This window comes from Canis lupus, chromosome 22, assembly GCF_011100685.1.
Source record: "Canis lupus familiaris isolate Mischka breed German Shepherd chromosome 22, alternate assembly UU_Cfam_GSD_1.0, whole genome shotgun sequence".
In the NCBI taxonomy this organism is placed as follows: Eukaryota; Metazoa; Chordata; class Mammalia; order Carnivora; family Canidae; genus Canis; species Canis lupus.
In genome coordinates, this window is record NC_049243.1 from 3,903,808 (window position 1) to 3,923,573 (window position 19,766).

The 19,766-nt window shown below is 37.3% G+C and overlaps 1 long non-coding RNA gene across 5 annotated transcripts in view; it reads left to right on the forward strand.

Moving 5' to 3' along the window:
- Nucleotides 1-597: 597 nt before the first annotated feature.
- The window catches only part of LOC119865176, a 53,436-nt gene continuing 34,267 nt past the window's right edge, over nt 598-19,766 (forward strand). The window contains exons 1-6 of one of the 5 annotated variants that reach the window (XR_005376208.1): nt 598-643; nt 1,381-1,457; nt 2,350-2,401; nt 2,942-4,082; nt 7,046-7,097; nt 10,739-10,873. This is a non-coding gene — a long non-coding RNA (uncharacterized LOC119865176). Of the gene's footprint in view, nt 644-1,380; nt 1,458-2,349; nt 2,402-2,941; nt 4,083-7,045; nt 7,279-7,971; nt 9,171-10,738; nt 10,874-19,766 lie in introns of those variants that run through there. The other 4 variants (XR_005376207.1, XR_005376205.1, XR_005376206.1 and 1 more) reach the window with 4 other exon arrangements.

The following is a 19,766-nucleotide window of genomic DNA, read 5'->3' on the forward strand; positions in this document are numbered from 1 at the left end:
TGGACAAATACAATGTGCCAGACACTATCCTGCATACAACTGGAGGTAAAGAGGTTCTTAAGGACTTACTGTCAAGTGAAATAAGAAACACAGAAGGAGATGGAGATGGAGATGAAGATCTAGCTGTTGCTATAGATATATATTCATACTAATATAATGTTGTAATAGACAAAATGCATCAGATAGTAAGTCAAGGAGATGTTCACATTGATGGGGAATCTGGAAAACCCTTATGGAAAGACATGATTTCAGTGATTTTGCACCTACTAAGTTGAGTTTTGAGAATCACAGGAGATAAGAGTGTTGGCAAGGATGAGGAGAAAAAGGAATCCCTGTGCACTGTTATTGCGAATGTATATTGCTACAACCACTGTGGAAAGAGGAATTTTTCTTTGAAAAGTTAAAAATATAAATACCATATGATCCAGTAATTTTAGTATTTAACCAAAGAGTATTGCTGAATATTTAACCAAAGAAAATGGAAACACGAATTCAAAAATATATATACTCTTATGTTTATTTCAGTATTATTTACAATAGCCAATATATGGAAGCAACCTAAATGTCCATTCATTGACAAATGGATGAAGAAGATATGTTATCTACCCAAGATACACAATGGAATATTATGCTGCCATAAAAGGTTGGTGTTGCGCCATCTGTGACAACATGGAGAGACCTAGATGATATTGCGCTAAATGAACTAAGTCAGCCTGAGAAAGACAAATGCCAAATGATTTAACTCATATGTAGAATCTAAAAAATATATATAAACAAGCAAAAGTCAGAACCAGACCTATAAATACAGAAAACAAGCTGAAGATTGCCAGAGGGGGGTGGGGTCAAAGATATTGAAATAGTGCTGTATGGTGACAGATGGTGGCTACATTTGTGATGAGCGTAGTTTAAAGGATAGAGAAGTTGAATCAGTATGTTGTACACCCAAAACTAGTGTAACATTTTGAGTCAACTATAGTCAAATGATCAAAATAAACCCTCAATGCTACTTCGAAGTATGAGGTGGTGATATTGAATTGTATTTGTCTTAATGGTCATATATATATATATATATATATATATATATATATATATATATATATATATATATAAAACATCCTAAACAAGTTGTTCCTTACCTAACACAGGTACATAGTTTTTCAAATTCTCTTAGCATCTGGAAGTTGGCAACTGTTCACTTATACACATTATACTCCCTATTAAACAGTGCAAGGGATTAAAGCTGGGAAGGTAAAAACAAAAAACAAAAAAACAAAACAGGCTTCAGTATAATTAAATGGGAATTTCTTTCACCAAATAAAATAAAGAAGAATAACATTTTAAAAAGCATTTTGGGGACAGATATGTCATTGTGTATTTTAGGAGAAATGCATGAGGGACTGAAGAGGAAAATCAAGACTATAAGAATATTTTAAATTGTGTGTTTGAGTTACAGAAAGGTGGGTGTCTTTTTGGCCTTCTGTATTTGTCTCAACAGACATGGTAAATTTTTGTAAAATATACATTTATGACTGAATTTTCTTAGTGTGAAAAATTGTGTGGGGAATATAGGAAAACTTAAGTGTATTTGGTATCACACCATGGCTGAAATGCTTTACATATTTTACTTGGTCTCACTCTCACATACACATACAGGGCAAAATAAATAAAATCAGAAAAATAACAGTGAATAATAGGTCATGGACACGAGACGAGGTCTCCTTGTCTCAAATTCTAGGCTGCCTCTCTCTATTGAGCTGAATATGTATAACAAAACCTATGGCTAACAAGTTCTCTATTAACTAATAACATAGCCAAGAAAAGTTAATTTGGGTGATAGCAAGTTTAATGGTATCCAACCCATTGTTTCTTGTATGACTACTCTTAATTTTTTTTTAATAAACCAGATAAAAAATCAGGACACCAAGGAACAGAAACCTCTCAGTGTTTCACTTAGACTTTCTTTGCCACTAATTATGTAACTCTCAAAATTATTTACAGGTCTCATAGCACAGAATAATTAAAGCAATATTTTAAAAGTATTTTTATTGTAAAAATTAAAAACATTTATAAGGTAATAGAATAGTATCATCAGCCCCACTTACTCAGCACCTGTCTTCAATAATTATCAATATTTTGTGAATCTAGATTTAGTCATACCACAGTATTTTTTCCCTGATGAATATTTAAAACACCAGGTGTTGTAAAATTTCACCTGTACACCTGTACCTCTACCAGATACTAACACTTAAAAAATCCATTATCACTCTGAAAACTATCAATATTAATTCTCCATTCTAATATCTAGTCCCTGATTATTTTTTTTCCCTGTGTGAAAATGTCCCTTTATAGTTGTTTTGCTTGAATCAGGATCCAAGCAAGGGCCACAGATTGCATTTGGTTGGTAAGTCTCTTAATATTTTTTTCATGACATTTATTGGTGGAACTAAATCTTTTAACTTGTTGAATATCCAAATTCTAAATTTAGCTCTTTGAATCCTGTGGTACCTTTAAACACACTCATCTATCTCCTGCATATATGGAAGCACTTGCTTCAATTCAGATTTCTGTTTTGTTTATGGGCAAGAATCTTTCATCAATGGTACTAAGTAGTTCCCATTGCGTCATAGCAGGAGACCCATGACGTTTGGTCTTTTAGTGATGACAACATTGCAGTGAGGTCAGATGATGCCAGTCTAATCCATTCATCATAAATCATTACAGAAAGGTGGGTGGTTAATGGTTTAAATTGTTTGACGGTAATTGCCTAGATCCATTCTTTCATTAGAGGTTTCAGAATAGTGACTTCATAATTCTCTTATGTCTTCTGCTTTTTGTCTTCAAATTTCTACTGTAGACATGAACTTTCTCGAAATATTGTGCTTATTTTGAAATAGTTTGTACAGGAGAGCAGATATTAAAGATTTGACTTTTTCTTTATAAGTTTTCAGAATAATGAATTGGTGTCCTAGCAATCTTCAAAGGTGAGCAATTAGTTTGTCTTTTCTTAGTATCATTACGAATGAGTGGATTTTAGCATATTTGTAGTCTTTATCCTGAATAATTTTGCTTTGAACTCTACTTATGATATTAATATAGATACTTTAGCGGGTTTTTTTTACCATTGCATTTATTTTTTAAAATTGTCACAAAATATATATAACATAAAATTTACTCACTCATATATCCTGGAAATCCACGTTTCCTAGCCCCAACCCAAACATCCTCAGCCACTCCATTAACCAGCTATTCTTATTCTCAGACTCAGGGGATATAGCATCTCAGTATATAAAGTCATGAATCCCTTTCCTTTTAGCAAGGGTACCTTGACATATTTAGGTCCGTGGTCCTCTGGCCAGTCTGCATATCCTTGTGAAAGATTTGGACCTAAAGCGAAGGGACATAGAGCATTTCTCAACCGTGGGATATCTGGGGAGAATTGTCAAGTGAGAAATGGATGGCATCACTTAGGTATGCCTCTCCTCTTCCTTTCCTGGTTTCCACATCTCTAATAAGACTGGAGTGGGAGGAGCTATAAAATTCTGTAACCATATAAAGCTACCCAAAGGAAAAGAAGGTGGACTTTCCTGAGATATCTCATTCTTCTGTTGTGGTTCAGTCATGTAGATGAGTCTACATGGCCAGTCTTGCTGCGTGGAAGTCCATGGTTGTCCAGGAACCCAAAAAGTTTCTTTTCTGCCTTTTTTTTTAAAAGAAGACAATTTATGATGAGTTTCTTGGATTAGGCATAGTAAAATAAAGAGTTTCCTTTGGCAGACTGTATTTTCTAAAGAAGGCCTCAATGATATCACTCATCTTGCATGCTTTTATTCAGTGTGGCCATTTATATAACCTATTCCTCTCGTCCATTTCTCTTGAAATTCGGTGAGCTCATAACCACAGAAGTCAGCTGAGTATGGCAGAAAGATGCTGCAACTAAGTCCTAAGTGGTGGTGCAGCTTCTGCCTTCTTGGCTGGGATGTTCACTGTTGGAGCCCTGCGTCGCGGTGTAGGAAGTCCAGCCACCTGTCACAGGCATCTGGGCTTCTGAAGATCCTCAGACAAAGTGGAGAGACCACACAGAGGTGATTATGGTAGAAACAGCAGCTGAAGTCCCAGCTAACAGTGAGCTTCAAATGAAAACATGCTAGCATAGTTTTTTTTTTAATGGTGCACACATAATTAAATATCCATATGCAAAAAATGACCTATGATTCATATCTTACAGCAGGTACAAAAATTAGCTCCTCAAAATTAATCTAAATGTAAAACTTTTAACTATTAAAGCTTTGAGAAGAGTATGTAGGAGAAAATCTTTGTGATCTTAGGTACTATTTCTTAGACAAGACACAAAAAAAATTCAATTTGTGGAAAACGCTATTTAGTGGCCGTCATCAAAAATAAGAATTCATAAAAATAGAAGAATCAAAGCTATTATTTAGTGGACATCATCAAAAATAAGAATTCATAAAAATAGAAGAATCAAAGCTATTATTTAGTGGACATCATCAAAAATAAGAATTCATAAAAATAGAAGAATCAAAACTATTGTACTGAAAACCACAGTTTCTAATTCTGCAGTGCTTGGAAGAACCAACCATAGGATACAAAAGGCAAAGCAGTTAATATTAGCTCAGCTAAACTTAGAAGAAGTTTGGGTCAGAAGAAACTAGAAATTGTGGGTGTTATAAAGACTGCAAGAGTATAAGATAACTTTTGGGGGGTGGTGGAAATGTCATATATCTTGATTGTGGTGGTGGTAATACACTGTATGCATGGTCAAAAGTCAGAACTGTACACTAAAAAAGAGTGACTTTATTGAATATGAAATATCCTTCAATAAACATGATTTTTTAAACCAGTAGGAGTCATAGTTCCAGTGTGACTTAAACCTTTGAGACTTGATTTACATTTCAGTGAAAAATCATCTTTGCTTATCTCCCAGTAACTATTTTTTAGTTCCTTCATGTGAAAATCATCTTTATTATATTTTCAAATATTTAAACATGAAGTGAAATTATTTATTCCACTGTGGTTAATGGGCTATATCTGGGTGTCAAATCCACCTTTTTTCGCTCCTCACTGGCTTTTGATAACTTGTATAATTATTTCTAATACGGGTTTTATAAGAAAAATTTACATCAGTAGGAAAACGCCTAGAGTAAGGTCAATGTCAAAAAAAAATGCTAATATTCTGGTAATTGTGAAAATTTAAAATAATGATTGCTTTGCTAGAGTTTTGGGGATACGAGGAATTAGCATTGATGACTTGGTGTTATTCTGGAATTCCTCCATGAAAGGCAGCACTCAATCACTTGTGAAAGTGCTGAGACTCACTAGGCATGATTATGTAATGTCCTCTTATCATTCCAGCAATAATAATAACACTAATGATATAGAAAAGTAAAATTTTCAAGTCTCAATGTGTAGAAAAATAGGCAGTTTTGCGTAGGCTTGCACTCTGTAATCACACTTCATGAGCTAATATTTTAATGACATCTCCTGGATAATAATTAGCCATCTCAGCTTCTTACTTGTCATCTGAAAACTACAGTCACTGTTTCAGGCTTACCAGATATTGTTTCCTCCTCTTTCTTTTCAGTGAATAAGATATTAATATTCTTTATTTGGAAAATGCTCTTCCCAACTGTGCTAAAATTTCACCCTCATACAGAATTTCCCTAAGACTTATCAGGTGTACTTTGGTTGCAAGAGCAGACTGAAGTATACTCACTAAAAATTCTGTCCAGTTTTTCATTTCAATACATGCTTGAATCGCCTATGGAGTCAACCAGAAGAATCTGGCTAATTGCAGTATTTTGGTAAATAGCTTGTTTATTTTTTTTAAAGTCTAGGATATAGATCTATCTTCTAATTGTTTCTTTTTATTTTTAAAACCGTGAAATCGGGAAAAGGAGGCTCTGAGCTAGCTCTAGCTCATCCCATCTTTTCGATGCAAATTTAGACATTTCTCAATGATTTTAATGCTAGAATAGGAACAACTCTGGGCTCATCTAAATGTCAGGCTGGGATGAGGTTGGGTTCTGTCCCAAAGGACCCATTAATGCGGGAATCAGGGATGCTGCATTGGGAGCCACAGTGCTCCTTCTCAGTGCTCTAGGGGCCAACTAAAGACAAAGAGGGAAAATAGCTGGTATTAGCTAAGTTTCAAAGAGGACTGGATCATAGGGAACCAAAAGTGTGGTATGTTACAAAAACTAGTTTTCTCTCTTGCCTCTCTGAACTCTATACTCTTCGCCGGTGACTGCTTAACTATAGCAGAATGAGCAACAGACTGGGAATCAGAAGAGTGGCATAGGAGTCCCAGCACCACTACTATAGTCTTATCATCCTGTACGTGTTGGTGCTAAGTATTCCAAGTCTCCATTTACTTACTTCCAAAATGAGAGCGTTGAATTAAATTATTTCCCTGGCTTCTTGAAGCTTAAAACCAAGCTGTGTTGAGATAGGGGAAGAACTGACTCTATGTTAGTTTAATATGTGCTAAAGCCTAAAGATTTATTCATGGAAGAAATATTACAATTCTAATTTAAAGGAATTTCCCCACTACTGGATCTGTGATACGTAAATCTCTCATTGTCTTTCTGGACACATCACAATTACATTTTGCACCCTGGCATTTTTGCATTCAACTGGCTTAATTTCATGCCTTTTGGACTTCTGCTCCCTACTCCAACACAAGAAGGAGGCAATGACTTATAAAGAAATAGTGCAGGTTGGAGGGTAGAGCAAGATGGTGGGTAAAGAGTATATTCTACTTAATATTGGCCAGGCTCTTTGAGTTATTGTATATAAAATGGATAACATAATGCTTGGCTTACATAATTGGACCAGAATAGATGCAGGCTATTCTACCCTCAGCATTTTACATACTTTTCAAAAACATTCCATTAAATAATCAGGATTGCCCCATATCATCTACATTTTTCAAATGAAGAAATAGACAGTGTAAGTTGAAGAGAGGTATGGAGTTTTAAATTTAAAGAGAACCTAAAAGGCCATCTTGTTCAATCTTTTCATTATTCAGACAAGAAAATCAAGCACCAGAGAAATTGAGGAATCTGTCTGTGGCCACGCAGGTAAGTGACCAAACTGTTTCTTCGATCTTTTGACTCCTAGGCCAGTGCTCCTTCTGTACCAGAGTGCTATCACTGTCCAAGTTCTCCTTTCCTCTTAAAAAAGACCATGTGACTTCTTGTGATGAGTACCGGGTGTTGTATGGAAGTATTGAATCACTGTATTGTATGCCTGAAACTAATTTTACACTGTATGTTAACTAACTAGAATTTAAATAAAAATTTTTTAAAAACCCAATTTCAGATAGGGAAATTTAGTAACTCAAAGTTACCTCTGGACAAGCTTGTAAACAAAGATACATTAAAAAAGAAAAGGTTCAAATTCAATTGAGACAAATACAGATTAGCTTGTGGGTCATAGGATTTGAGTTTTCTGGTTGACAGCTCTCAATACTTAGTATTGCCTAAGAATATTTAAGATTTTAAGATGCTTTGGTTGAATTAATGGACCTTTATTCATTAGGAAGACCTGGGTTGATAAAAGATCCCAAACTCCCTGTTCTAGAAAGAGTGAAATCAATCTGGGTTTGGTATTCACTTATGAGCCCCATGAAAAATTTGTGTTCCATCTTTTTTTTCCTCATGATTGAGATGAAGTATATGAATATATGAATGAGATAGTTGAAGAGAAAAGTAAGTTCATTTTCCTTGTTCTCAATAGTATCCATCAAAGGCTTTCTGTATATTGTGCACTGTGAGTTTTCATCAGTTGAGGGCGTAGTATAGTTTTAAGTTTAAGATCACAGCTGCTCCTAGCTTTTTGGGGGAATTTGCCAAACTCTCCTGAGTGTCTCTGAGGTTAATCTTGGTTAATCAGGCCTTGATGAAAGTGACAAATCTCTAACTTGAGTTTCACCCTTTTCCCTCACATGTCCAGGGGACTTCTGAAATGAGAAGTTCCCAGAGTAGAAATCTCCTGGGTACCTCAATCCAGCAAAAGCTCCATTCTTCATCATTCATAGGCCCACTTTGGTCCTGGCTTGCAAATCTGAGCCTGGATTACATCCTTCTGCAATCACGGTGATTGGACCAAAAATGCATGGCCATGCTCCGAGAGAAATCCCACTCTTTCTTTAGAAATCACAGGCTCCTGTAGCAGGTTTGTCCAACATTTCAAGTTTTGCAGGAATTGAATTTTGCCTGATTCCTCAGGAGATCTTTGAAGCAGCAACTTTCATATCTCTTGGGAGAACCTACAGACTTTAATGATTTATAGGGTGTGAAACGGTAAAATCATATTTAAGGCTGCCAACAGTAAATGGGACAAGGGTATGGAGTCAGGGCAGGAATTCATTTAAACACGGCATATACTGAAAACAAGCTGAATTCTGGGGGGAATGAACCAAAGGAGTACTGTGACATTGTTTATCTTTGTAGCCACTAAAAATGTCAAAATATGTGTCTATCCTGAGAGAAGTCAGTGTTGTTTGCAAACTGTACACCGACAGGGTATCAAATGATTTATGGAATCTACACTGCAAAGTTCCTCTGCCAATAGCAAAATACTGCCCCAGTTGCTAGAAAGCAAACATTTGGTGGGCTACGTAGGGCAACATATTCCCGTCCATGTCTTCACCTCTGATCAGTCTCATATGTTCAATGTTCATTGCTAGGACAAATATATCTGTTGATAATTTCACTCTCATGTATATATGAGATTTTTTTTTAGAAAATAAATCATTTTACTGAAATTGTTTTTCTTATAAGAAAGATGGTAACAAATATGTCAATGAGCCTACCTATAACATCTGTGCATAGTATATAAATAGGGATTTACTACTGTACCCCTTTGTACTACTCTGCATATTTTCCTATTTTTCAAAATCAAAATAACTTTTAAAAAAATGCCACAAAAGCAACTAAGAACTGAAAGCAGTTAAAACCTGTTCCTTAGTCTTAGGGTGAAAAGGTGCTAACTAGGATGAGGCAGGTCAGTGTCAGAAATTGCCCCTGGACAAAGCAAATCCTGGGTTTGCAGAAAGCCAACATCCAGATGTGGGTGAACAGGATATGCAACAAAATCATCCTCCCTCCTGGAGGCCAGACCAGTCTTCTGAGAACAGCTTTTCATCATTTTCATCATTATATATATATATACACACATATATACATATATATATAAACAGAAGGCCTATATATATATATATATATATATATATATATATATATATATATCTATCTATCTATCTTTGGGCCAATAGAAGGCCAAATATATATATTTACCTCCTAGACAAACTGTTGGTTTGCATCCAATATTAAAGGGAAAAAAAAGACCTTATTAAGAAAATACACATCTCCCTTAAAGATGACTATAGACAGAAATTGCTCCTGGGTGACAGAGGAAGAAAGGCTTGTGTTCCATGCACAGAGTGGGTATATCCAACCCACATGAGAGCTCTCAAAATGTATGGCCCCGTCTTAGACTTCTTTGGAAGCAAAATGAATAATCTACTAGTGGGGAACCAAGATTCTGGGCCAAATACTATTTTTTCCTATGTTGTGGGTAAGAATTTTTTACGTAGTTGCATCTTTTAGACATGTGTATGAACTTGCTTTCTCTTTTTAATCCTTAGTTTCAGCCTCTAGGTCATAATTTATGAGAGTGACATTCAGAGCTCAGAGACTCTTAAGTTTTCCAGAAGTTTTCAGGGGATTATAATTGTTTGATTATATACACTATTTTAAAATCACAGTTTAAAAACATCACGCCGCTCATAGGTGATATATGACAATTTTAACACGAGAAGAACCTTTAATTTGTTAATGTGTGGTCCTGGTAAATTTTGTGTACTTGAATATGTGCATATGTGCGTGTGCTTTCACATTTAAGACTTGGACTAAATCTTCTCCTACCATTTCCACAGATACGTGAACTTTTGTAAAAGGGTGAGCGAAATTAGAGAACTTGTAGGACTTTTATGCAAATTCAGTCTGTGTGTGTCTTTTTACATTAAATGTACAGGGAAGTACATATTTATGTTATATAAAAGCCTCGATATATCAAATGCCAAGAAACAGTTAGATATATCTTCTCAGTTGATGCCCCTGCCACCGAATAATCATTAATTAATTGAGTAATAAACAGTGAATATAGGATCAGCTGCATCACAATAAAGTTGATTATTAGATGGTTTTGGAACTTTAAAATTTTGGGTGCTTTTTCTTTAACTTTCATGTTCATAAGTTTCAACTTTTGGAATATAATTTCATACTCCTATTTAAAGTTTCAGAATCATGATTGCTGAATAATATCTTGAGGTTTCAAAGCAAGCTGTTAAAATTTCCACTTTTATAATGCTTATCTGTGTGAATTACATTTTTCTCATTACTATGCCACCCGAAGTATACAGGAATATATTGGATGTGGATTTTAATATAAGACTGTAACTGTCAATCACTCTCCTGATTTCAAATTTTTGTGTTTGTCAAGATGTTTCAAGGGGTTCTCATTGAATGATGTTAAAACAAGTATGTTTTGCATATTTTAAACATAAACCTTGTAATCAAATATCTCTTGTATCTATTTTATATATTGGGGTTTTGAAGGAAACTTCCTTTGAAGTAAGATTTTTGTTACTAAATATCTGGTACTAAAAAATATGACTCAGGAAGTCAGTGGTTTGCATCCATCCTATTTTTTTTAGCCTGCATGGTTTTGGACATAGAATTCATACCTTGAGGGACGCCTGGGGGGCTGCCTTTGGCTCAGGACCTGATCCTGGGGTGCCGGGATCGAGTCCCACATCGGGCTCCCTGCATGAAGCCTGCTTCTCCCTCTGCCTGTGTCTCTGCCTTTCTCTCTCTCTCATGAATAAATAAATAAAATATTTAAAAAAAAAAGAATTCATGCCTTGAAACTTCCAGTAATAGACAACTTTATTTAATTCCCATAGCAAAAGTCTTGGGATCAGGCTAAAACCCATCAGTTGCGGTGGTTTAGAACGAAAATAAAAACGTAATGTAATTGTGTGTCAGGAATATTCTACTGAGACAGGAGAGGAGGGAAGTTAGTAGGCACTGTTATTTCAGACCAGAAATTAAAGCACAATGTGCTGGGACGCACACAACCTGTACATGGAAGACACAGGTAACGAGGAGGAGCTGGTAATTTGAAAATGTTTACTCTTTGATTTGTGGTCATTTTTTTCCCCAGCAGATCTGCTTCCCAGTGGTTTTCCTTAGGAGAATATCAAAGCCCATTTCATTCCCTAAGCATAGCGGCAAATGAGTGGGAGGTATGATGCTGGAATGAAACACTGGTTCTCTGTCATTCAGAAGTGCCTAGTCACTGTGAGCATATTGCATTTGGGGACTGCTTATGTCTGTCAGCCCATCTATTGCATACGTCTCCTTTTATGTCTCCTGATGCATGTTCCAAAAAGGACCACCTGCTTTGTCATCCCTGAGGTGTCTGGGTCAGAGCACTGAAATGTGGAAACCACACAGGGGCAGTAAAACAAGTCACAGTGTAAGGTCTCATTTCCTCCATCCTAGCTCCCTTCTGAGTCACAAACTAGCCCCCTGGCCCTTGCAGCCCCTGATAATCCTCAACAATGTGCTTCTGTCTGATAAAGAGCTGTGGATTCTGTTGCCTTGAAATGACTCAGAGAGAGTCACAGAACGCATAACCCACCACTAGAGAGACACATCTGAGTCACGGAGGGTCATTTCAGTCGAGAGCTTGTCATAGCACTTAAATGCATGTGTCAAGGGCAGTCACTGTAATTCTGGGCAAAACCGTCCTCTCTACTCCAAAGATCATGATGTTTTGATGGTCACATTCTCAGTTGGTAGGTTCTAGCCAGGAGCAAAGAAGGCTGAATCAAGAGCTAAATATTAGAGAGTATGTAAGAAGGGATAAGTAAATTGAGATCAACAAGTTCCACTAAGCAGTTCAATGTCTTGTGGAGATGGTACAGTGTTTCCAGTTTCATCTCAGCTCTAACCAACTGTGTGACTCTTGGAGAGTTGCTCAGCCTCAGTGAATCCGTTTTCTTCATACTCACAAAGGGAATGTATTAAAGAGCACTAGGTGGCTCAGAATTGCAGACAGGGCTACAGAAACACAATCTACCCTAAGCTTTCAAGGCCAATAATGAAAACTGTGGAAGTGGCCTCATGAAGAACCTGCTGCTGCTGCTGCTGCCTGCACCTGCAAGAACCCAACCTAACTGCAACTGCTACCTTTTCCAGGAACTTGACTTTCCTACAACTGTCATTACTACTTTCAAAATGGGACTCCTCATGATTACCCATATCAACAATAAATGCCCTGGCAAGCCTTCACACTCACATTGCTCACTTCCCAATAGAAGTCTGATGTAGATGTATCTGATTGGTGGACCTGACTCAGGTGTCTCATTTGCCTCATAGTGAGAAGGGAGGCTGGAATGGCCAATTCTCCTGTATCAATTGTGCTGTTGGAAGGCAGAAGTGACAACAGGGGGAATTACAAAAATGTAAGGCAGGCAGAGAATGCACAACTTCCCTTTCATCCTTAGCCGTGTCCACAGGGCTGTCCTTTGTCCTCCTGCAGAGTCACTTTGCTAGCACCTAGGAAATGGGAATGAGGTTTGATAGATGAATATGTTCCCTTCTTTTCTCAGGGACATATCCTAGGAGAGGCATTAGCCAGACATATGACACTAGGATGGAACTCTGGGGATTAGAACTTGGTCAGGTGGAAGGTTTGCATAGGGCCAGCACAGATAAATCAGCTCTGTCATCAAGCAGAATCCAAAACATGAGACACCACCTAGAAGGACAAGGGCCAGGTTTATGTAAGAAAGGAATGGAAAGCAGTGTGCTGTCATGATAGAAATAAGGTGCTCCAAATAGTAACTGTGAAGGCCAAAGTATGCTCTGTTACCCAGGTGGATGGGACATCCTATAGAAATAACAATCTTTTCCTTTTGTACAGTTATATGAAGTTTGTAAAATAATCTCACACATTTTATATCATGTAATCTGAAGGTAAAGTAAGTGGTAATATCTCAGTTCTACAGATGTCCAAGGTTGGTGAGTAGAGGTAAAGTGGCTTTGACCAAGGCGACCTGGCTGCTCTGTGGAATCAGGACTCCAGCTAGATGTTCGTTCTTATTTAGGATCTTGAGCCGTGGCTAGCAGTATACAAAACATTTTCATAAGAAATTCTAGACAAAAATAGGGGAAGACAAATGTATTGTGGGAGTATTACTCATTTGACTTTACATGGGCTTACATGGAGATGTTTTAAATTTGATCTCATGGATATTTTCTCTAGATTTCTGACTGAAAACTCCGGAATCATGCAACTTAGGATTTGCACTTTAAATGAGCTTTGGGATGTTTTATTTCAGACGTTGCTCTATTTTGCCCTTCACACACCATCCTCACCCATCAGAGCAGGTGCTTGCTAATTATAAGAGAGACCAACTTCTTTAAACTCTCAGAAATGTTGCCTTCTTTGGTGACTCAGCTGTTGAGCTGAAAACAAATGACAGATCTTAAGAGAGAGAGAGAGACCTTACACACTTGGTTGGCTGTTTCAAAGCGACACATAGATTCCAAAAACTAACTCTTAGAGGTCTGGGACGTTCTTGGTCCTCGAAGTCTGGAGCTACCTCATGAGAGTACCCTTCCACTATTAAACTTCAGTGTCTCTCACAAAGGCCCCTGTTAGGATAAAGTCAGCCTCTGTAAGTCAGCACCAAATTAGTCAGATTTTTTTGTCATGTACAGAAGCTTTCCTGGTTTGCCTCTTTCTTTTTTCCCCCTTTTGCTTGTTTGTTTGGTTTCTTAAATTCCACATCAGTGGAATCATATAGTATTTATCTTTCTCTGATCAACTTTCTCTGACGGACTGTATTATTTAGCATAATATTCTCTAGCTCCATCCATGTCATTGTAAATGGCAAGATTTCGTTCTTTTTTTGTGGAGTAATATTCCATTGGGAGGTGGATAGGAGGATGGCTTAAATGGATAATGTGGAGTGAGAAGAGCACGTGTGGCGATGAGCTCCTGGAGTCGTATGGAAGCACTAAATCACTATATTGAACACTGCAACTAATATACTGTACGTTAACTGGATTTTTTTCTCCTTTTTAAAATTTAAATTCAATTTGGCACATATAACACCCAGTGCTCATCTTGTCATGTGCCTTCCTTAATACTTGTCACCCAGTTACCCCATCCCTCCACCCATCCTTTTATTTGTTTCCCAGAGAACTAAGTGAAATTTGAATAAATACTTAAAAAAAGCTTTCTACTGAATGGTACTTGTAAACCCTGAAACTGTTCAGAGTTATTGTCTATATGTCCACAGAGTAGGAGAAAAGTAAAAGTATACTTAATTATTTAATGGTTTTAGCTACTTTCCATTGTTAAGATATTTGAATTTTACTGCTTGTCCTACCTTCTTCCTTGGATTGTTATGAGTTAAAAAAAAAAAAAAGAGATATTGTCTGTGATAACTCTTTGAAAAGGATAAAGCACCCAACAAATTTTTGTGATTGTTTTAAAGGAACTGATAACTAAATTCTCAAACATATTTTCAGGCGGGGGGTGGGGGGAAGAACATTCACTACACATAGCTGATTGTCTCTGTCACCACACAACTTTTAGAAGCTGATTTTGTCATATATACACGACCAGTCGGGTATTACAGATTGTTCTGACGCATTGGCAAAATAACTCAAATGATGCTTTGAAAGAAGCAAGCTATGACCCAGCAATTGCACTGCTGGGGATTTACCCCAAAGATACAGACGCAGTGAAACGCCGGGACACCTGCACCCCAATGTTTCTAGCAGCAATGTCCACAATAGCCACACTGTGCAAGGAGCCTCGGTGTCCATCAAAAGATGAATGGATAAAGCAGCTGTGGTCTATGTATACAATGGAATATTCCTCAGCCATTAGAAACGACAAATACCCACCATGTGCTTTGACGTGGATGGAACTGGAGGGTATTATGCTGAGTGAAATAAGTCCATCGGAGAAGGACAAACATTATATGGTCTCATTCATTTGGGGAATATAAAAAATAGTGAAAGGGAATAAAGGGGACAGGAGAAAAAATGAGTGGGATATATCAGAAAAGGAGACAGAACATGAGAGACTCCTAACTCTGGGAAACGAACTAGAGGTGGTGGAAGGGGAGGTGGGCAGGGGGTGGGGGTGACTGGGTGACGGGCATTGAGGTGGGCACTTGATGGGATGAGCACTGGATGTTATTCTATATGTTGGCAAATTGAACACCAATAAAAAACAAATTTATAAAAACATTGAAAAAAATAAATAAAAATAAAAAATAATTTTAAAAAAGAAAGAAGCAAACTGACTCTAGTGGCTCCATAAAATATGAAACATTGGCTTTTCCCTCTGAACCTTCTTAACTACAATTTGCTATATCATTGAACTTGAAGACAACATAACATTTTTTTACACTTCCAGTTGCTTAGCATTCATTCCAGTTGAAGGAGCTGGAGATTGGATAAGAGTTCCGGAAACTCCATAGTGATGTTTAAAAGCCTCCCTCAGCCATATGCTCCTGCAGGAACAAAACTTCTTTTCCTGAATATTGCTTGTTGGGCTACGCTGCATTCAGCAATGCAGCGTTCTCCATGTCATCTACCTCTTGCTTCCAATGATTACATATAAATTGTTCTTTAAAACATTAATGATTATTCTTTTGGCATTAAGTACCAGTCCTGACAGGATGGAGGAAATATTACACAATATTAAACAATGTGGCCCATCTAGCTCAAAATTAATTCTGATTCAACAAGTTAGTCCCATTCTTCCCAAACCTGTTGTTTCCATGACTTGTTATTAATGAACTGTAATTCATGGATTTATAAAAGTAAATTGTTTTATCAAGGGTGAGCATCAGAATTCTCTGCAGACTCCCCCCTGCCGCCCCTCCCCCCCAAAATACACTTGGTACTCCACCACAAACTGACAAATCAGAATTTCCAAGATTAAATCTGAGCATGTGTATTTTGAAGCATTTCCTTAGGTGACCCTGCTACAAAGCTCTGATGGACTATTTCCCTAAATTTCCCTATGTATTTATAACTTAAACATACAATGAGTAAAATGGATGCATTGTTACCAATATGTACCTTGATTATTTTTTTGAACCTACTATCCCTTTGAACCTTCCTCAATAGGGATAACCTTCCCCAGTCCTTAATTAAAATTTTGGCAGTTCCCATTGGCTTCTCTGATCTCTTATGTGAACTGTGGTTACTTTAAATGACAAACAGGACCTCAATTTGTAAGGAGAATAAATGTCCTGCTGCACATAATAACCAAAGGTCTAAACATAACATTGCATCTTCTCCCTCCCCCAGTTTAGAGCTTCTGGTTGTGAGCTTACACGTTGGGAAGGTGGGCTTGCCCTCCAGCTCTCTCCTCTTAGCCTGCTTCCTCCCTCCCCTATATGTTCACTTTTGTTTAGGACTTCTCCAAAGTCTAAATCTGGGTGAGGGGAGGGATAAGGTAAATTCCTAATCTGGCTGGGTGGTTTTGTGCTCACCGATCCTAGCAGCTAATTAAAACTGTCAGACCAGGAAGGGCCTGGCTGGTGTCTCTGCATCTTTATTCAATGTGATATTTTCATGGGCCCCTGAGAGATTCCCCACAGTACCCTCCCTGCTGTAGTTCTCATGACCTGAGCAGATGTTTCTCTACTTGGGTCAGTCACTAATGCCCTACCCTCAGCCCTGGGCATTCAGTGTAAACTTATAGTCTCTTTTTGCTAAAAACTACTCTTCTCTTTAAGTGATTCTTTTAGGTAGGGCTCAAAACCTCCTCAGGAGACTCCTTCAGTAGTCTCTCTGATAAGACCAACTTCTGATCTAGGCAAATACCCCCATGTCACTTGCTCTCATGATCAGTAGGGTGGAGGCTGATGCCAACAGTGTGGCCTTTTCTGGTTCTGCCCTCCAGCTCCTCCAGCTCCTTGATTTCCCAGGATAGAGCCATGTCAAAACTCTCTGAGAGGTCCCAGTGAGAAGGCCCTCTCCCTTGTGGTTAGAAGGAAGTACTACTCCTTCCTGCAAAGGGGGTGGGGATAACTCATAGCTTAACAGCAGCTATTTCCAAGCAAATCTCTTCACTAATCTGGCCATCCTTTCTGAAGCCTTTTTCTATTCCTGATCAGGCTGAGGAACCAGGAGTCATGCAGCAGGTTCTTGGGGACATTTCTTCACTTAATCTGGACTTGGGGTGGGAGAGTCTGTTTTTCACCCACTTTAGTGTTCTGATCCCTGCCAAATTGGCATCACCATGGAAACTGATATAAAATAAAGTCCCATTCAACCTTTCTGTTCCATATATGTAGCCTGAATTGTAAGAGTTTAAATACACCATAAAACCACTGGCCGGGGATATCAAAAAAGGACTGACCTGCCCCCTTCATGGAGGAATGAGAGTGGTAAGACCACAACACAATTAGTTTCATTTTTCTGTTTATGAGCATTCTAGATAATTCCTGTTGGGACATCATCCTTTATGCCATCTTGGGCTGAAAGCTAATTCTGCTTCTTTCTCATTTACTCTTTCTTTAGACTATGAGTTTGGGTAGTTCTAGACCAGGAAAGGAACCTGTCTCAAGTGCTTGCAAATACATCACTCTATTCTCACCTTTGGAGGTCTGTGCATTAAAGTTTCCTGAGGTCCATGAACCTCTTGAAGTTGAACACTATCTTACTCTATAGCTTCAAGCAGGACAGTAACTTCAGAACTCATAAGCCAATATCTACCAATCCACATTGACCAATCTTAAACAACTACATGTTCAGGATAACTGCCCAGTCCAGATCAAGCCTAAATGAATTTAATTTCTAGTTTCTTTACCTGCATGAGATGAATACCTTGCATTAGTGTCTTCCTTCCATCTGTTCCAGCTCTACTGCAAACATATGCATGCATGAGAACACCTCTCAAACTGGTCCCTAAGACCAATTCTTAGCACAGCTACTTTAAATTCATACAGTGAAGACGCATCTTTTTCCCTCCAAATCTTTCTGAAGGGTACAGAACTCTGGGTCTCATTTCATAACTCACGTTACTAATGAACTTAACTTCTCAGTCTAAAATATAGACATTAGATTGGAATATCTGGCTGGTATCTCACAAGTGAATATGCTGAAATCAAAACTTTTGAGTTTGACGTCCATGTGGGTATAGAGATTACTTAAAAATAAAATCTTGAAATGTGATAAAATATGGACATTGGGCTAATGAAGACATTGTATTCCTCCTCAGGAATAATTACTGGGTAACTTTTTGAACTCTTTTTTTTTATTATTACAAAACTCAGCTGAATTATTTTTCTAAATGATATGGATCTTCTACCTTAAATGCAATTCAGGTCTCACTTTGGATTCAACAAATAGCTTACAGCTTCAATTGGAGACATTTTCTGTTAGTTAGTTAGTTAGTTAGTTAGTTAGTTAGTTAGTTAGTTAAGGCCTCCTAGGAAGAATTGTATTAATTATAAGCTGACAAAAAGTTTGAGGTTCCCCTCCCATTCTCCTTTTGAAGTTGCATTTTAGCTTTCTTATACTTATTTGAACCCTAGGTAGTTAAGACTTTTTGAAATAAAAGCAAGGCTCTGAAACTTTAAACAAAGAAGCAAACACAAATAACAAGATATTTAAAGAAGAGCTATAGGGTCACTTCTACAAAATTGTCTCAATAAGCCACTATATAGAAGTATTTGAGTATCCTTGGAAAAGTTTTGAGAGGCATTATAGTTCATACAATATTGAAAATATTTCAATAAAACTTAATGACTCAAAGTTAAAGAGACATGATTAAAATGAGTTAGTATTTTCAGGAAATGTGAGAAATACTTCAATGTACCAGTATTTTGCTATTTTAAACAGCCAAGGTAATCCTGTTTTTTTAAAGATAGATTGCCAAACTTTGAAATTATTTTGAGACCCTAGAAAGAGTGTAATATTCCCCAGATGCTGCCAAAAATCAGTTTTTCCATTATCTCCTTTAGGAGATTTAAAAAGAGCTTTGTCAACACACTCAAAATGAAGGGGTGACAAAAAAAAATCACATTTGGTTTATTCCAAATGGTGTTTCAAAGCTAAATTAATGGGCTCTGAATTATGCAGATGAATTATATACTTTGCTTCTTCACTGTGCTTTGGGAGCTTAGAAGCAGGTTCTCAGTCAGGGATAAAGAAATGTTGACTGTATATTCTCCAGGAGATGTTTAAAAGCAACAGAAATTCAAAGATAAAGAAACACTGTCTGAATTACTAAGAGATCTGAATGTATAATAAATAAATAAAACTAGTGATTGTGGGTTTTATTTTTCCTCTCTCAATTTCTCTGTAGAGTTTGTCCAATGGAACTTTCAACCCGTTTTAAATGAAAGTGAAAAACCACCACCACCACCATCGCCACCAACCTATATTGCTTGTGATTTTAAATAACCTTGTTTTAGTTCTTTTATTTAGGTTGAAGACTGTTGGAACATTTTTCTCTATAACAGAAGGACCACATAATGTTAAAATGTAAGAAAGTTGGAAAAGCTCACATGGAAAAGAATCTTTAAACTGTGCTGGCTGTTGCCTTTTCTACCTATTAATCCTCTGTTTGCAGTGTTCTTCCTTAGGGCAGAGAATGATTCCAGGATTGATCTGAAATGATTTAATTCAGCACTA